We start from the raw sequence: 20764 nt of genomic DNA, 5'->3' as shown, positions 1-20764 counted from the left end.
GAGAATTAAGGCGTCACTTAACTTCTTTATTCCCAAATTTCTTCATAGGTAATAAGATAATAATAGTTCACTTATTCTAAAATTTTCATTAGAATTAGATAACAATCATAGAAAATGCCTTTCTTTGCTTGTTTCATAGTGTGTTAGACCATTGTTGCATTGATATAAAGAAATACCTGAGACTGGGTAATTTACAGAGAGGAGAGGTTTAATTGGTTCCTGGTTCTACAGGCAGTACAAGAGGTATGGTGGTGGCATCTGCTTCTGGTGAGAGCCTCAGGCAGCTTTTACTCATGGCAGAAGACAAGGTGGGAGTTGAGAGTGGGGAGGTGGTGTCACACACTTTTTTTTTTTTTTTTTTGAGACGGAGTCTCGCTCTGTCGCCCAGGCTGGAGTGCAGTGGCCGGATCTTAGCTCACTGCAAGCTCCACCTCCCAGGTTTACGCCATTCTCCTGCCTCAGCCTCCAGAGTAAGGAACTTTTTTTTTTTTTTTTTTGAGACAGAATCTTGCTCTGTTACCCAGGCTGGAGTGCAGTGGTAAGATCTTGGCTCGTTGCAAGCTCCACTTTCTGGGTTCAAGTGATTCTCCTGCCTCAGCCACCTGAGTAGCTGGGATTACAGGTGTTCACCACTATGTCCACCTAATTTTTGTAATTTTAGCAGGGACAAGGTTTCACCATATTAGCCAGGCTGGTCTCAAACTCCTGGCCTCAAGTGATCCTCCCGCCTCAGCCTCCCAAAGTGCAGGATTATAGGTGTGAGCCACCATGCCCAACCCTCGCAAGAACTTACTGTGGTGAAGACAGCACTGAGGGGATGGCTCTAAACCATTCACCAAAGATCCACCTTCATGATGCAAACACCTCCCACGAGGCCCCACCTCCAACACTGGGGATTACAATTAAACCTGAGATTTGATAGGGACAGATACAAACTATATCACATAGCAAATGTCCATTAAAAATAATATTTAATATTATTAGTATCATAAGGTCCACAAGTTTCTTTTTATAAAAAACATAAGAATAGATACACAAATGCAGATGAAACAGTATGCATTACAAGTCACACATTAGGCCAGGTAGATTTTCACATTGACAGATTATTAGCTCACACAGTAGAGATTCATAAGAAAGAATTTAACCTCTTCAATTTCTTTTCATGATTGAAAATATTGGGTTGACACCATTAACTTGTTTTACTCTTCTCATTGAATAATTAGCTATAATTGAAACTCACAATAGAGGTCTTACGACAATGCCTTTCAAGAGGCAGGTAAATACATTAATGATTGTGAGATCCAGTTATTGGTTTATGGCAACATTTTTTAAAGTTAAATAAAAGAGAAAACCATATTAGAGTATGTAACTCATGGTAAAGCTGAGCATTTTTTCATAAAACATATGTATTGATTATGTGTGAATGTAACAAGGTAAATGTATCTCTTGCAATTATTTTCGGTTAGAAAAAATCAAAGGGCTCAGTTTATAATCATTCATGGCAAGGGGGCCTAAGTAGAGTCACACAATGTATGATATATATTCTCCTCACTTGAAAGCAAGGGACTTCCTCTATGACTCTGGCCTGATGCTTAAATAGTTTACATTGGTCGCAAGATTAAGACAATGAAGACTGATATATATATATATATATATATATGTTATACAAAAATACATATAATACATAAATATATATATAAAATAAATTCTAGAGGGAAGTTAATTACATAGGGCCACTTAATAAATCACTATAGGACCAGAACTAGAAGCCAGACCTTTTTACTTCTACTGTAGAATTCTTTATACTAGTAGCCCTCAAATACTGGTCACCTAAAGAGTTACTTGAAGAGTTTTAAAAAATACAAAATCCTGAGTACTTTTAAGTTTTAAGGAATGCAAGAAGAAGAAGAAGAAGAAGAAGAGGAAGAAAAACCTTGCATTTCTGCCTTACCATGTTTGAAGGATGAATGAAAATGGAAACTAACATTTGTTCACCCATTGATTTTAAATTTTTTTCAAAAATTTATATCAAAACATGGAAACATAAAAGTGATTGAGACATTTGTACCTTAAATTGTGACACATTCATTCTCAGAAGAGTCGTGACTCTTATCTTTGCATGTGCCTTGAAACAGTGTAGATCGAGAGTGGGTAATAGAAAAGTTAAGTACTGCTCTAAGAATGGACTTATTCAAGGGATTGCATAGGCTACAGAACACGTCCCTTCTATACTCTGTAAGCAGAGCTTATTGCCACAGTCTATGAGTCTGTCAAACTGAATTTAAGCAGCAGATGCTCTTTGTCTCCCACCCAGCTTTCCTGCTTCCAGGGCTCAACCTTTAATTCTTCATCCCCATGATATTTCATACTTTTGGAAATGGGACACACATAAAAAACATGCTAGAGTAAGTATTTTTTTAGCAGTATTTTTCTTTTGATTATACAGTAGGAAGATTTTCACAGATGTTCAGCTCTTCACTCACTTCTGATTCCTTCTCAAATCTTACTGCTAGTTCAACTGCACATTCATATATTAAAATCACTTTAATTTTCTAACAAAGAACACACTTCAACAATTCTCCTCCTCATCATGCCCACACGTTACAACCTCTCTGTTGAAGTGCATGTTTACATGAAAACACCAAGCAGGGATTTTCAATCTTGGTTTAGTTACTAATTTGTTGGGTGCTCTTACTCAAACTTTAAACTCGTTTTGCCTTAATTTCCATATCTGAAAAATGAAGTGTGTACAATAAAGAGTTTTTAAAGGTATCTTTTAGTTTAAAAAATCCATGATCCTCAGATTAGGAACTAATAATTATATTCTGAAAGCTTACATTTGGCTCATATGTAGATTTAAGAAAGTATCAAAAACTGTATAACAAGTAAGATAAACTGATGGTTTGACAGAGAGATGAATAGTTGAATGGGTATGTGATAAAGCAAGTATAGTAAAATATTTATGGTAGGTGGAAGGTATACAAGCATTCACTTTAATTTTTCTCTATGTTTGAATATCTTCACAATAAATCATTGAAAAATGCTATTGTTCATGTATATATATATAATTAAATCCTTAATTCTCTCTATATTATATATGTATATAAAATTAAATCTTCTAAATGCTACAGCTACTCACAAAGTCATATTTGGGATTCTTTAAAATAATTACACACACATGCTCTCCAAAGCATGTCTTTCCCGATTTGTCCAGCATGGCAGACTACAATTTTTATTTCTTAGACTTTGCTCCATAATTCCAAGAGATCCAGAGGATTCCATGGTGATTTCAGAGCATGTCAAATTCATTGCAGCTGCAAAACACCTGGTTTGGGCAGTTCACAGTGGCACTTTGAAATGTGATCTGAATTGATTAAAAACTTGTGATAACTACAAACTTTATTTTAGGGTTTATGATGTTTGGAATAATATGGGAAATAATATCATATTATATTGCTTACTGATTCCTAGCATTTAAAAAATTTTCAACCACCCCATTTGGACATGATTTATTTGTGTTTCCCTAATTTTGTAAATGGCATATGCATATCATTTAAGTTAAAGTGAACTAAATTAAATTTTATTTTGTGAATTGCAGCATTTTCTTGTCTGAGTAATAAGGCAGAGAGAAAGGCAGGAGGCAAAGAGAGAGAGAGACAGAGAGACACACACACACACACACAGAGAGAGGCATCCTCTGTACTATTACATCGAACATGGTATAACTTTATCCCATGGAGTTTCCAGAGAACAGCTTTAGCTTGCTGTCTTGAAAATGAAGCTTTAGATGCAGTGGAAATATTAGGGCTTTCTGGTTTCAAGGCCTCCAAAGAGGAATGGCAGTGACATTACCTGAGAAGACTAAACTGTGGACATGATAACAGCCAGAAAAAGAGGCTAGTCCACATGGCAGAAGTAAAAATGCCAAGGAGAATTAGTGGGAACACCCAGCACAACTGAAGGCACAGGCTGGGATATGCAGTGTGACCCAGCAGAGCATGGCCACAAGTGGAGGGCAGGGGAAATGAGCTAATACTGTGAGTCAGCTGAAAACACTTATTTATATTGCAGTGAAATAATCCTGAAGACATACTTGAAATATCTGGAAGTTGTAGGAATGAAATATGTGGCAATATTAGGTGGGACTAAGAGCCAGTGATGCAAAGCATATGCACACACACACACATACACACACACACATCCTGCATGCACATCTGTCTATATTTCTAATATTTAAAACAATTATTTAATCTGAAAATTAGCAAAACACATAGGCCGTGACTGGATAGGTCCTTAACTAAGGCCATAACTTGTTCTTCAGTTTTGTCCTGTCTCTCCTACCTACTTTGTTTCCATGTTCTTCTGAGTCTTCACTGAACACTTGTCCCTGGCAGTCCATGCAAGACTATAATTTCTTGTTTTATAGCTGATTTCTCTTACGGATAGTTCAGCTTCTTCATATAACCTCAAAGTTCAGGTGGACAAATATTATGTAAATGTTTTCTCTCTCTCCCTCTTGAATTTCCATTTGCTACTGCTCAGACATGTACATTGCAAAAAGTAGAGAAGGTATGATATCTTTGAACACCAAGTTGTCTGCTGCCAAAAACATCTCATCTTACTAATGTCCTCTATTCAGTGGAAAAGGGTTACTACTTGTCTATGGCTTTAGAAGGTGAAAGTAACTTATTTGGAAGAAAGGTTCAAGATGGCAGACTAGAGACAACTGGCACTCACCTCCTCCACAGAAGAACCAAATTAGATAAATAGTAGATTGGCATACTTTGAATAGCACATCTAACAGAAAACCCTGGAAAGCAGTAGAGATAGGAAATGCCTGAGGCATGGCAGAAGAGCCAAGTAAGGCAGCCTGCCTACCCAGGATTGGCTGGGAGCCTGGAGAGGCTCCCCAGTACAGGGAAAGAGTAAGTGAGGGATCCTCAGTGGCCCATATTCCCATAATGGGACTCCTGCAGTCTTATCCATTGGAGATCCCCTCAACTCTCATGAGCCTTGAGACTAGTACAGGGAGTTGCCTGGAGTGCTCATGACAGCATTGCTCCAGAGGGGAAGCTCAGTTGGGTTCTACACACCTGCCTGAGACTCAAGCAGCTGCAGTATAATGCCATTTGTCATTTTGAGAGTCTGGCTCCCACTAGAATATATCCTGACCTGGGGCCAAATAGCCCCTGCACCTCCATATCCCTGGAGCCTCAATGACTTATCTTTACAGCCACCCAGAAGACTTCAGCCACACATTACTGAATGAACCCAGCAGTGTGGCAGAGTGATATGGTTTGGCTGTGTCTCAACCAAAATTTCATCTTCAATTGTAGCTACGATAATTCCCATGTCTCACGGGAGGGACCCAGTGAGAGGTAATTGAGTCATGGGGGCAGTTCTCTCCCATGCTGTTCCATGATAGTGAGTAGGTCTCACATGATCTGATGGTTTTATAAAGGGGAGCTCCCTTGCACATGCTGTCTTGCCTGCTGCCACGTAAGACATGTCTTTGCTCCTCATTTACCTTCAGCCATGATTGCAAGACCTCCCCAGCAATGTGGAACTATTAGTCCATTAAAATATCTTTTCTTTATAAATTACCCAGTCTTGGGTATGTCTTTATTAGCAGCGTGAGTACAGACTGATACAGTAAATTGGTACCAGTAGAGTGGGGTGCTGCTGTAAAGATACATGAAAATGTGAAAGCAACTTTGAAACTGAGTAACAGGCTGAGGTTGGAATAATTTGGAGGGCTCAGAAGAAGACAGGAAGATGTGGAAAGTTTGGAACTTCCTAGAGACTTGTTGAATGGCTTTGACCAAAGTGCTGATAGTAATATGGACAATTAAGTCCAGGCTAAGGTGGTCTCAGATGGAGATGAGGAACTTGTTGGGAACTAGAATAAAGGTGACTCTTGTTATGTTTTAGACACAGAATGGTGGCATTTTGCCTCTGCCCTAGGGACCTTGTGGAACTTTGAACATGAGAGATGATTTAGGGCATCCGGTGGAAGAAATTTCTAAGCAGCCAAGTGTTCAAGAGATGACTTTGGTGCTGTTCAAAGCATTAAGTTTTATGTATCCACAAAGATATGGTTTGGAATTGGAATTTGTGTTTAAAAGAGAAGCAGAGCATAAAAGTTCAGAAAATTTGCAGTCTGGTGATGTGATAGAAAAGAAAAACCCATTTTCTGAGAAGAAATTCAAGCTGGCTGCAGAAATTTGCTTAAGTAATGAGGAGGCAAATTTTATTCACCAAGACAATGGTAAAAATGTCTCCAGGGTATGTCAGAGACCTTTGCAGCAGCCCCTCCCATCACAGGTCCAGAGGTCTAGAGGGAAAAAATGGTTTCATGGACTGGACCATGAATGATATGGTTTGGCTGTGTCCCCACCCAAATCTCATCTTGAATTGTAGCTCCCGTAATTCCCATCTGTTGTGGGAGAAAACTAGTGGGAGGTAATTGAATCATGGGGGCAGGTCTTTCCTATGCTGTTCTCATGGTAGTACGTAAGTCTCATGGTATCTGATGGTTTTATAAAGGGGAGTTCCCCTGCACATGCTCTCTTGCCTGCTACCATGTAAGACACACCTTTGCTCCTGCTTCGCCTTCCACCATGATTGTAAGGCCTCCCCAGCCTTGTGGAACTGTGAGTCAATTAAACCTCTTTCCTTTATAAAGTACCCAGTCTCGGGTATGTCTTTATTAGCAGCATGAGAACAGACTAATACACATGGTCTGCAGCACTCTAACCCACAGAGTCCCATACCCTGGGGAACAGGCAGAAGTGCACCAGGGAGGCCACCCTCAGGACAAAGGGAGCCAAACCATGTGCTCCCCAGAGTCTGAAAGCCACCTGCCTGGGATCACTGCCACTGACAACAATCCTGCCACTCTCAGAAGCAGGACTGCCATACACTTGCATGTATCCCAAGGATGGTCTTTCCCTACCTGCCACCACCACTGTCACTGCTGCCACTCAAGCATGCTGCCTGGAGGCCTGGAAATTATTCTGCCCTTGCTAACACAGCCTGATGCCATGCACACCACTAAGTGGATCTGAGGACAGGCTCACTCAACCTAGCACTGCACCTTCCAGTACCTGAGCATGCTGCCTGGGGACCTGAGGATCATCCTGTTGTCAGTTACCCCAGGCACATGCATGTATCACCAGAGGGCCTAACAATAGACCCCAAACACCCCCAGCACCCAAGCACACCATCCAGAGGTGTTGAGATTGCCCTACCATGTCCACTATTGCCAGCATCTGTGCAGTCTTCCTAAGGGCCTGAGATAAACCCATTCAGCCTGTTGCTACAACCACCATTGGCACTCACCTACATGTACCATCTGGGGAACTGGGGACTGGCCTGCCCAGCCATCTCAGCCATTGCTAAAACCAGCAATACTGTCTGGGGTACAAGGGTTGTCCTGCACTGTCATTGCCCTTGCCCATATCATGTACACTGCCCAGGGGCCTAAGGTTCTACCTGTCCACCTAGGCCACTGCTACCACTTCTGTCACCTGAGCAAGTAGTCTGGAGGCCCAATAATTGTCCCATCTGGACCTGCTAACACTTGCATATGCTTCCTGGGGGCCCAAGGACAGGCATACTCAGCCCACTGTTGCCACCGCTGGGACCAAGAACAGGCCTATTCAATATCCCCATCCCTAAGAACATCTCAAACCCAAAATTAGTAGGTGGAAAGAACAGAGTAGTATTTCTAAATGAAATAGAAAAGAAAAGAAAGGATCAACAAAAAAGCTTTTTAGAAAAGGTAATCAAAATAAATAAACTGCTAGACTAACCAAGAAAAACGGAAAAGACCCAAATAAACAAAATCAGAAACAAAAAAAGGGAAACTACCACGGATTTTTACAGAAATAAAAAAGATTGTCAGGGACTGTTATGCACAACTATACACCAACAAACTGGAAAATTTAAAGGAAACTTATAAATACCTGAAAACATATGATCTGTAAAGAAAGAATCAGGAAGAAATAAATTATCTGAACAGACAAATAACAAGTAACAATATTGAATCAGTAATAAAACATTTCCCAAAAGAAAAGCACAGGACTGGATACCTGCACTGCTGAATTTTACTGAGGAAGAACTATCATTAATTCTCCTGAAACTATTGCAAAAAGTTGAAGGGAAGATATTCTCCCCTAACTTATTCTATAAGGCCGGAATTATCCTGAAACCAAATGCAGACAAGGACACAATAGAAGAAGAAAACTATAGATCAATATCCCTGATGAACAATAGATGCCAAAATTCTCAACAAAATATTGGTAAACTAAATCTAACAGCACACATCAAATAGATAAAACACCATAATCAAGTGCGATTTATTCCAGGGACACAAGAATGGTTCAACATATGCAAATCAATCAGTGTGATACATCATATCAACAGAAAGAAGACAAAAACCATATTATCCTCTCAACAGATGCAGAAAAAGCATTTGATAACATTCAAAATCCCTTCATGATAAAAACTGTTAACTATAACTAGGCATAGAAATAATATACCTCAACATAATAAATGCCATATACAACAAATTAACAGTTTACATTCTACTGAATGGAAAAAGGCTGAAAGCCTCTCTTCTAAGGACTGGAACAAGGATGCTCACTTTCACTACTTGTATTCAACATAGTACTTGAAGTCTTAGCCAAAGCAATCAGGCAAGAGAAAGAAATAAGAGGCATATAAATTGGAAAAGAGTACTTCAAATTGCCTTTTTTTTTTTTTTTGCAGATATTATCTTATATTTTTTAAAAACCAAAGGAATTCTCCAAGAAACTCTTAGATTTGATAAATAAATTCAATAAAGTTACAAGATACAAAATCTGTATACAAAAATCAATAGCATTTCTACTGACCAATAATAAATCAACTAGGAGAAAAACAACAAGAAGCCAATACCATTTACTATAACTACACACACACACACACACACACAGAGAGAGAGAGAGAGAGAGAGAGAGAGAGAGCGCTAGGAATAAATTTAACCAAAGAGTTGAAAGACCTCTACAAAGGAGACTAACACACTGATGAAAAAATTGAAGAACACACAAATGAAAAGATATCACATGCTCATGGATAGGAAGAATTACTAATACCCAAAGCAATCTACATATTTAATGTAATTACTATCAAAATACCAATGACATTCTTCACAGAAATAAAAAAAAAATCGTAAAATTTTTATGGAAGCACACACACACACACACACACACACAAAATAACCAGTAACCAAAGCAATGGTGAGCAAAAACAATAAAGCTGGAGGCATTACAATACACAACTTCAGTATGTATTACAAGGTTATAGAACCATAATAGCATGGTATTGGTATAAAATTAGATACACAGACTAATGGAACAGAATATAGAACCCAGAAATAAATCCATGTGTTTATACCCAACTGATTTTAAACAAGGCACCGATAGCTTATACTGGGAAAATGAAACCCTCTTCAATAAATTGTGTTGGGACAACTGGATATCCATATGTAGATGAATGAATCTAGATTCTTACCTTTCACTTAAATAAACCCAAAATGGATTAAAGTCTTACACATAAGACCCAGAGGAAATATTCCAGTACATTGGTCTAGACAGGATTTTGTGGCTAAGACCTCAAAAGCACAGTCAACAACAACAAAAATAGACAAATGGGGCAAATGTAAACTAAGATTCTTCTGCAGAGCAAAGGAAACAATTAAAAGAATGAAGAAACAACCTGTTGAATGAGAGAAAATATTTGAGAACTACTTATCCAACAAGGGACTAATATCCAGAAAATTCAAGGAACTCAAACAACTCAACAGGAAAAAAATAATAATCCCATTAAAAAATGGGCAAAGGACATGAATAGACTTTCTCAAAAGAAGATGTACATGTGCCAAGAGGTATATAAAAATGCTCAACATCACTAATGCAGGGAAATGCAAATAAAAACCACAATGAAATATCATCTTACCCCAGTCAGAATAGCTATTATAGAAAATACAAAAAAATAACAGATGCTGGTGAGGATGTCAAGAAAATGAAACTCTTAAACATTGTTAGTGAGAATGTAAATTAGTACAGCCTCTACTGAAAACAGTTGGAGACTTTTCCAAAAACTCCATATGATCCAGCAAACTCACTACTGGGTATATATCCAAAGGCAAGGAAATTAGTATATCAAAATGATAACTCCACCCTTATATTTATTGCAGCACCACTCACAATAGCAAAGATATGAACTTAATCTAAGTGTTCATCCATAGATAAATGAATAAAGAAAATGGGCTGTATATATGTAATGGAATACTAGTTGGTCATAAGAAAGATTGAAATCCTATTATTGGCAGTAACATGATTGCAACTGGAATAAGCCAGGCACAGAAAGAGAAATGTTGCATGTTCCCACTCATATGTAGTAGGTAATAAAGTTGATCACATAAGGGTAGAGAGTAGAATCATAGACACTAGAAACTGGGAAGAGTATGTGGGTAGGAGGAGGGTGGTGAAGAGAGGTTGGTTAATGGGTACAAAAAAAATAGTCAGATAGAAAGAAAAAGTTCTACTATTAGATAGTAGAATGACTACAGTGAACAAAAATGTATTGCATATTTCAAAATAGCTGGAAAAAAGGACTTGAAATGAGCCCAATACATAAAAATGATAAATTCTTGAGGTGATGGACATCCTAAACATCTTGGTTTGATAGTTGCAAATTATATGCATGTAACAAAATATCACATGTATCCATAAATATCTATAAATATTATGTATCAGTAAAAAAGCAACTTGCTTGGAACTGATTATTGTTTTTTTTAAAACAACTTATAGTCTTCCAATCCTACCATTTACAGCTGATAAGTGTCTACTTGCCAAAAAAAAAAAAAAAGTCTCACTATGGTTTTTGTTGTTAAACAGTCATGACTATGCCTATATAGCATTATTGTATATTTTGTCTTATTTGATCCTTACGTAACCCTGTAACAAAGGTAGATCACAGAGTGTGTTATTTCCTATTTAGTTGAAGAACAGAGAGTTCTGTGAATTTTCCAGGGTTACCTCAAATTTGCAACTTAGAGGTATTGGACTTTTAAAGATGTGGGCAGCTGGTTCTGACTATTGCCTTTCTGGTGAGACAGGCTACTGTTTATGGCTGAGCATATTGATTGAAGGCTTGATAGGGAAATGAGTTATAACCACCGGGTTTTTTTCCATTGCTATTTATATGGTGAAAGCTGGAAGCCTGGCTCTTATGGCAAAAATAAAATAAAATAATAAAATGACATAACTCCATGCTTTGGGAATTCCTCTATTTGTTGACTCAAGGCTTCTCACTAGAAGTCAAGAATGTTTGCCTGTGGTCCTAAGTGAGAACCCAGGCGAAAGTTGGTGTGGTTACGATATGGGTAATAAATCACTTTTAATGTCCAAAACTGAGGGACTGATATTCTCCTAAATAGGACTCTCGTTTTGTTTCCCATCTGAGAAAATGGTAATACTATTCTTATATTGCTCAGGCTATGATTCTTAGAGATATTCCTCACTCTTCACTTTGTTTTTATACTCAATGACTAATCCATCAGCAAACTCTGACAACTGTATCCTGAAAATATACTCAGAATCTTACCAATTTTACTACCTTCATGTGAAAATCTTGGTCCAAGCCAATAATTATTTAAATGGCCTCTTAAATGATGTCCTTGTTTCACCTTGATCTTCTTCACTGTGTTCCAGGAAGAGTAACCAGAGGGATCATGTTAAAACAATGGTCATATCCTGTTTTTTCTCTGTATGAAACCAGCAAATCACTTCCTATCTCTCACAGAAGCCTAAATTCTAACAATGGCTGACAGCTTGTAGGTCATCTGCCTCTTCCACTTACCTATCCAAACTCATCTCCTACAGCTTTTTATCTTATTCACCTTTCACCAGGTGCACTGGCCTTCTCTCTGCCTATAATACGCCAATATGCTTCTGCCTTGGAGCTTTGGTATACATTGTTCCTTCTGCTTGTAACCCTGTTGTCCCAGATAGCTGCACGGGTCACTCCCTCACTTTTATCACTCCAGATTTTTACTCAAATATGACCTACTCAGCAAACCTTTCCTAGTCACCCTACATAAACTTGCATCCACAAGCACTCACTCCTGCTCTGCTTTTACTCCTTAATATTTATCATTACCTCACATATAGTTTCTTGTTTAGATTGTTTATGTCTCACCTCATAAAATAGAAGTATGAAGGCAAAAATTTGGTCTATATTTTTCACTGTTGTAGGCCCATCACTCAGCACAGTTCTTATACATAGTTGGTGCTTGATAATTATTTGCTGAATGAATGAACTTGTTGAATGAGGAATTAATCTTCCTCATTTGGTGAATTAGGGTCTTTATTTTCTTCAGACTTTCAAAATAACAACAAGCCAGATATAAAATGGACCAAGCCTATCATTCATTGTCTTAGGTGCTGAGTAAAAGTTATGTCAAAGGTAGGCATAAAAGAAACAATAGAAATATGGAAATTGGTCATGAAGATATAATATCATGTTAAATAATATTTTTATCAATTTAGCCCTTAATAATTTGCAAATAAATTTTATATGCATATTAAATTTAAATTTACCATTCTAAGATGTGCAGGAAAATATATTATTTCCTTTTCATAAATAAAAAAACAAAAATTTAGAGAAATTAGATAATTTGTCCAGAATCACACTACTAATACGTAGCAGAGCTAAAATGAAGTCTTAGGATACACTTATCTTAAGGCTGAATCAGTGTTTCTTTCACTTTTCTCCCACATACATTTGAAATGCACATTTTAACACCAATGTTTTAGTGTCAGGAAAATTAAAACTTTTTAAATCAAGACACAAATATCCTTAAAAGGATGGGTTAGTTCTCACTGAAACCCATCACCCTGACTCTACATAAGACACACCACTGGGACTCACCATTTGCCATGTGTAAATACATTTCAGTCCATGCGGAGCTGGCGGGTGTCCAGATGGGCAATGCTAACCTGTTGGGAGTTCTACTGCCTGGAACATGAGATTCAAACTGATGGGCAGATGCCCAGTGAAAAGACCACTGGTGAAGTGGATAGTCCACTTTCACCAGCTTCTTCTGTGAAATTAGTGCTAGAAAACATGTGTCCTGGCTGTTTTGTGGATCTGGAGCCTATGGCCATTGATGAAATCTGAAATGGCCTATACTGACAGTTTTTCCACCCAGAGTAGCTCATCACTGCAAAAGAGGATGCTCTCAACAGTGATGTCTGTGGTCACTATACCATTGACAAAGAGATCAACGACCCAGTGCTGGACTGTATCTGGACGCTGTTGGACCAGTGCACAGGACTTCAGGACTTCCTGGTGTTCCACAGCTTTGGCAGGGCCACTGCCTCTGGCTTTACCTCACTCCTGATGGAGCAGCTTTCTGGTGACAATGGCAAAATCTAAGCTGTAATTCTCCATCTACTCAGCCCTGCAGGTGTCCACAGGCATGGTCGAGCCCTATGACTTCATCCTGACCACTCATTCACACCACCCTAGAGCACTCAGATTGTGCCTTCATGGTGGACGATGAAGCCATCTATGACAATTGCTGCCACAACCTGGACATTGAGTGCCCAACCTACATCAACCTCAACTGCCTCATTAGCAAAGTAATCTCCTCCACCACAGCTTCTCTGCACTTTGACAAGGCCCTCAACATGGACCTGACAGAGTTTCAGATCAACCTGGTGGCCTGCACTCACATCTACATCCCCCTGGTAACCTATGTGGCAGTCATCTCTGCAGAGAAGGTATACCACAGCAGCTGTTTTTGGCAGGGATTGCCAATACATGCTTTGAGCCGGCCAGCCAGATGGCAAAGTGTGATGGTATGACACTTTAGGGTATCTGGCTTACTGGTATGGCAAGTGTATGGCTTACTGCCTGTTGTACCACAGAGATGTACCCAAGGATATCAACGCTGCCATTGCCAACATTAATACCAAGTGCGGCATTCAGTTTGTGGACTGCTGCCCCACAGGCCTCAAAGTTGGTATCAACTAAGCACTACCCACTGTGGTGCCTGGAGGTGACCTGGCCAAGGTACAGTGTGACACGTGCATGCTGCGCAACACAACTGCCATCGCCAAGGCCTGGGCCTACCTGGACCACAAGTTCGAGCTGACGTATGTCAAGAGAGTGTTTGTACACTGGGAAGCTGGTGAGGGCATGAAGGACAGTGAGTTCTCCAAGGCTCCGGGAGGATATCGCTGCCCTGGAGAAGGATTAGGAGGAAGTAGGCACTGACTCCTATGAGGATGAGAATGAGGGAGAAGAATAGAACAGCTGCCTGGAGCCTATTCATTATGTTTATTGCAAAATCCTTTGGAAATAAACAGTCTCCTTGCATGGTTTAAATAAATAAATTAATAAAATAAAATAAAATAAAATACAAAGATTTAGTATCTTCAGCAAACCAGAACTTAACACCCAAAAAGATAGATATACATTTTAAAATATTTTGTAATTTGCATTGTTTTACACAGAGAAAGCATAGGAAAATATGTAGATTTTGCAAAGGGTAATTGATGGGCCTTTTTTTTTTCATGTTGCTTTTAGGAACGTGTGGACAAACAGCCTTTCTCTAGTGAAAAAAAATGCAGACTATTGCTACATTAATTTCCACATCCAGAACATGAAATCTGAAAACAAAATAACTATAAAATTGTACCACACAACAGTTAAAGAAGCTGAGTATGCAGCTCCATATATGCTTACTATAAAGAGAATATTTTTGCAAATTAAAAATATGCGAATAATTGTCATGAAGAAGTAATTGCTTTTAAAGATAAAATAATTGAGGCTGGTTTTGCTCTCAACTTATTCAGAACCTTGTTTGTGCTTCTAGGGATCAGAGCTTAGCAATGTTTTTGAACCTTTGCTCTTTTCCTATACCTCTAAAATGTTGTTCAGGACTTTCTATTCTAAATGCTGAGGAAAGTACTGTTGCTCCCGTTAAGGATCAAATACAGAACAAATCTGAGTGACTGGTGACAAACTTCTACATCCCCACAACTATAAAAATTAACATGTGGCAGTAAGTAATACTTTATTACTTATCTTTCTGAATAATTGTTTTAAAATATTTTTTAATGGTGGTCTTTAATTTTATTTAGGAGTTTATTTTTGTATCCTAACATAGTAAACAATAGCAAATATAAATACACACAGAGTTACAGGGCATAGGAGAGAATCAGCATTTATTGTCAACTAATGACTCTACATTTGGTATGCATTATTTTATAATTCAAAATAATACTTTAATGTGGGTATTAATATCTGTATTTACAGGAGAGGAACATGATATTCAGAAATTAAGTTTACATAGTTACTAAGGAACAGATACAGGGTTTGAAGTTCATTTTATCTCCAGAGTGATTAATCTTCCAAATATACCTTTATTGATCCCATAATGTTTGAAAGATATGATCTTCCAACCAACTTGGGAATGATTGAAACCCCTAAAGACATCTTGGCAAATGATTCTTCAGCAAAACAAGTCTTATGACAAAGAACTTATTAATTCGAGGGCCATATTGTTAAAGCTAAAATAATTAACAAATTCTTATGTATATTTAGTGTACTTTCATCTCTGCAAGTTCCCGTCTATCATTTGAGGTCATACACAACAATAACTCTTCTAGTTAATTGCCTTTCAGCTAATTGAAGAGAGCTGGTTTTCTCTTTTTTAGGTTAAGTATCTACAATTCAGTTAAAATAATTCCTTAGCAAATAAACTACCAATTAATTATTATCTATACCTGATAGAAATTCTGATAGAAACTCTGAGAGGAGCTCAGAGACCATTTTAATGTTAAACATTTAATGTCCACTTCATTGATGAAAGAATTGAAACCCCGATCAACTATGTAAATTTTAAATTAAACTTAGGCTATCTTTTCTCTAAGAATAAGAGCCTATTCTTGATTTATTTGGGTATGTTACATGGCAAATTGAAAATCAGTGAATTCACATAGTGAAGATTAGTGAATACCTCCAGAATAAAAGTTTTTATTAATAACCATGACAGACACTTTGAAATCAATTATTATAATTCTAGATTGTGTTGTCCCACTATTTCCTAGGAGTGTTGTAACAAATTTACACAAATGTGGAGGGCTTAAAACAACAGAAATTTCTTCTCTCACAGTTCTAGAGTCTCGAGGTCATAAATCAAGGTGTAGGCAGAGTCATACCCCCTGCTAAACTTCTGGGGTAGGATCCTTCCTCGCTTCTTCCACGTTCTGGTGGCCCCAGGTGTTCCTGGGCTTGCAGGTACAGCCCTTCAATCTTGGGCTGCATCATCACTGGTGTTCTCCCCTTGTGCGTCTGTCTCTGTGTCTCTTCACTATGACATCAGTCATATTGGATAAGGGCCCACTCTACTTTAGTATGACCTCATCGAACTAATTATATCTGCAGCAACCCTATTGCCAAATAAGGTCACATTCTGAGGTAACAGAGTTACGGCTTCAATAGATTTGTAGTGGAGAGGAGGCCACAATTCAACCCTCAGTCAAAAGTTAGTTTAGGATGTGGAATATGTGAGGAGAGAAACTACGTCTGTTTCTCCAAATCATTTCTAGATTTCATAGACCATCATTTTATTTAACTTGTAATGTAGACAATTCAAACATCATGGAGGGCTCTCTACCTGAAGTACACTGGACCTTCTTCGATAGCTAAGCTTTAGAAAGTCTGGGCACTTCCTGAAACTGAATTAAGCATGTCTGTGTGTCTATGTGTATGTGTGTGCGTGTGTGTGTGTGTGTGTGTGTGTGTGTTCATTCTCCTGAGAGAGTATTTTTAGCTTTCTTCAGAGTCAAGTGGTCCACCACTCTTCCAAATAGGAGAACCTAAAATAGACAAATCAAGACAGCTCTAGGTAATATAATGAATGTTGGCAAGGACAGATTCCCAGGACTTATCCATTAATTTTCCAATTTTAACTTTCTGTTATAGGGGCCTAGGTTCTTTAAAACTTTTAATTTCAGTGCACATCTAGAGCCTATGATTTATTTCATTCTATGCTTTGTAACTTTTTAATCACTTTTCCTTTTTTCATGATATCTGTCTCATTATTCATTTCCTCATAGTCATAAGCTCAACTTTGCAAATAACAGTTAGATTTGTGATAATCAAACCTATAATGGAATTTCATGCTTGACACTGAGCCAGTGTTATGTTTCACTCATCAAATATTTGGTTGGGCTTATTATGCTCCATCTAGACATTGTACCGGGAAATAGAGATACAAAAGATTTTTGTTAAAAAAATACTGTTCCTTTGACCTCAGAAGCTCATAATTCATCCAGCATTTAAAACTCTTTATGGTACATATGAATCATCTTGGAATCACAGTTAAAAGGCACATTCTGATTCAGTAGGTGAAGAGGGAGAATTCTGAGATTCTAGGCATCCAGTTAGTTACCAGATGATGCCTATGCTGTTGGTCTATAGGCTGTATTTTATATAGCAGGGTTTGGTACAATCTTTCTCAACCAGACTTGGAAGAGAAGTAGGTTCTAATGTCCTAATAATACATTTTCTGTAATGGATTAATTTTATTTCAGCGTGCCTAGAATGGTGTGTGCTATGTACCATCCTTAAGAGAACTGTGAAAATGGTCGTTAAATCACACTTGTTTTCTTCTGTGTTTGCGTGGAAGCTCATATCAATTAGGAGTAAATTCGGGTTTAACCAACCAGAAGTCTGTGCAATGATTTAGATACACAAGAATTATCTATCTTAACAGAGAGAAGCAGGGGTTAGTAGTCCAGGTCTCCAGAGAACTTTGTTCTCAGAGTGTACAGGCCAGGTCTTGTGTATGTTGTCTCAGGTTGTAACATGGCTGCTGCTCTGCAAGCTCACATCCACTATCCAGGCTGAAGCCGGAAGAAGTAGGAAGAGAAAAAACAAAGGCCAGTGTCCTCTATAAACCACTTTAAAAACACGTTTCTCAGCAGGTAAGCTACTCAATCTTTTAGCATAGAGCTGGATCACACGGTCAGGTCACTGATAGCCGGAAGTGTGTGTGGAACCTGAGTCTTTAAGCCCTATCTGCAGAGCTTTCACAGTAGAAGATGAGAAAGCAGTTGTAAAGGGTTCTGAAATAGGCAGTCCAGTACTGTGAGTTAACCACACTTATGGAATTGGCATGCCAAAAGCTAAACAGGAATCACTCATGCTAAAATGTACAACAATAACGTAAAACAGAAATTCTTTTAAAATGTTCAAGCTTTTTAGAACTTCAAAGTTATAATTTCAGGAACTGCCTATTCTGATTAGATACAGGCTTGGCTGTGTCTGAGATATCCACCCAATGCAAATAGAAGTGTGTTTCTCCTATTGGTTTCCCTGGGTAATTTTCTTAGTTCTGCAATTTTTTTTGTATATAGAAATAATACCTTAATGCATACATGAACACATATATTTCACTTTTTACCTATAAAATATCAATATCTTACATAAGAACAGGAAATGTAAATAATCTTAACATCGTCAGTTCATTGTAGACAAACCATTTGGAATATATTATTTATTTATTTGTATTATTATTATTATTTTTGAGACGAAGTCTTGCTCTGTTGCCCAGGCTGGAGTGCATTGGCGCAATCTGCCTCCCAAATTCAAGCAATTCTCATGCCTCAGTCTCTCAAGTAGCTGGGATTACAGGTGTGTATCACCACACCCAGCTAATTTTTGTATTTTTAATAGAGGCGGTGTTTCACCACGTTGAGCAGGCTGGTCTCATACTCTTGACCTCAAATGATCTGCCAGCCTCAACCTCCCAAAGTGTGGGATTACAGGCATGAGCCATCGTGCTTGGCTTGGAGTAGATTATTTAAATGTAGTTTTTCTTTCTCATTTTAAAGTCAAGTTCTGATATTTAGAGCTAGCTGTCTATTTGACTTTAAAAGTCCACAAAATAATAATATCAATATATAGTCTACCATGTGTTAAAAAATTAATATATTTTAATACCATTCACCCTTCTAACCACAGGTTGAGATTCTTATGTTTTCTATTTTCCTAATGAAAAAACTGAAGTTCAAAGAAGTTAAGTAACTCGTGAATACCACACAGTTAATAAATGTCAGAGCTGGATTTGAAGCCACTTGGGTTTGAAACTTTCCAATGCCCCTCTCTCTCAAAAGGGATGTGTGGAATTTTCTTTTATTCTGCTTACTAATTACCTTCATGAAATTTATGATATATGTGTGGAAATGGCAAGGACCCATTATTTGTGTGCATTCACTTTAAAGTTAGACCTGATTTTAACAATTAAAAATATGATCTAGGCTTATTTGTTGGAAATAAGAAATGTATATTAAAAATATGATCTAGGCTTATTTGTTGGAAATAAGAAATGTATATATTTCTTAACACTGTTATTAGTAATAAAAATTAGAGAAAAAAGGAAAGAGCAGAAGCATCAGGTAAGTAAATAGAGGTGTGGTTGACATGAAAAGAAGAAAACTCAAATTATGAATTAATTGACATCTCTATGATATATAAGTAAAATGACATTTTACTTTATAAAGTAACCAGGACATTAGTACTAAGTAAAAATGAGCCATCAGCAGTTCAAGCATTTTAGATAGTAGATGAAATGAAATATTTAAATTTACATTTAAAAATTATAATTTGGAGTGGTTTTAGGTACAAACATGGAGGAAATATGAACAATCTGATTATACAGAAAATCTAAATTTCCAGTTTTTAAAAAGTTTACCTTAATAATATAATTACTCTAATAATTAAAACAAATTTTAAATAAACTTTAAATAAACTAAAAAAACTTTAAACTAAATATTTTTCTCTTTCATTCCATTCCATAAAGAATCATCAAGCACATACTATATTCCAGTCCTTGAACCAGATGCTAAGGCTGTACTGAGATATACATGGTCCTAATCCTGCCCTAAGAATTCAGTCTACTGGGTCAAGAGATGAGAAAACAATTCAAGCACAGTGTGATTAATTCATGGGGCCACTAGGGGAGCAAACAGGAAATCACTTATTTAAATCACTTTCAAAAAATTAATAACCTTCAAAATTAGTAACTCGTTTTTTAAAAGTCCATTCCAAATGAATAAAATATAAGGCTTGAAGTCTATAAATGGGTAAAGTCCAATTTTCCTGAAAACTTTCCACTGCAAAATGAATCACGCTGGAGGAATACAGACACTGAGGCCAACCTTAAATGAGTTAAAAGATGTTGCATTAAAAAAAAGAAGAAGAAGGAGGAGAAGGAAGTTTTGGTAGTTAAGAGAAAGGATAAACAGTTTATAATTTCAAAGTTCTTCAACTTTAGGAGAGAGCCATAAGAAGGGACATAAAAATTGGAGATATATATATATATATATATATATTTATAACTATATATATAGTTAAATGTTTGAGCAGGAAGTTGGCAGGCAGAATCTAAGAACTGAGGAGGTGATTGATTGCCCCTGGGAGTTGGCAGGAAGCACACAGGCTGAGGATAGGAATTAGAAGTATTTGATAGCTCAGAGGAAATCATGGCACAGCGAGGGAAACAGTGTAAACACAAGGGTCACAAAATAAAGACAGAGTGCTTGGCTCCCTGGTGGATGCAGGCAGGAACAGAGGCCATAATCCAATAACCCAGTGTACAAAGCACCTCCATCACCGAAGCAGCGGCCTTGGCAGGAAGCAT

The 20764-nt window shown here is 37.6% G+C and overlaps 1 pseudogene; it reads left to right on the top strand.

The window, feature by feature from the left end:
• Positions 1 to 12986: 12986 nt before the first annotated feature.
• LOC112625134 lies at positions 12987 to 14362 on the top strand (annotated as a pseudogene).
• The last annotated feature ends 6402 nt before the right edge of the window (positions 14363 to 20764 follow it).

The sequence above is a fragment of the Theropithecus gelada genome, chromosome 5, assembly GCF_003255815.1.
Source record: "Theropithecus gelada isolate Dixy chromosome 5, Tgel_1.0, whole genome shotgun sequence".
NCBI classification, from domain to species: Eukaryota; Metazoa; Chordata; class Mammalia; order Primates; family Cercopithecidae; genus Theropithecus; species Theropithecus gelada.
This window is presented reverse-complemented; position numbering and strand designations above follow the sequence as displayed.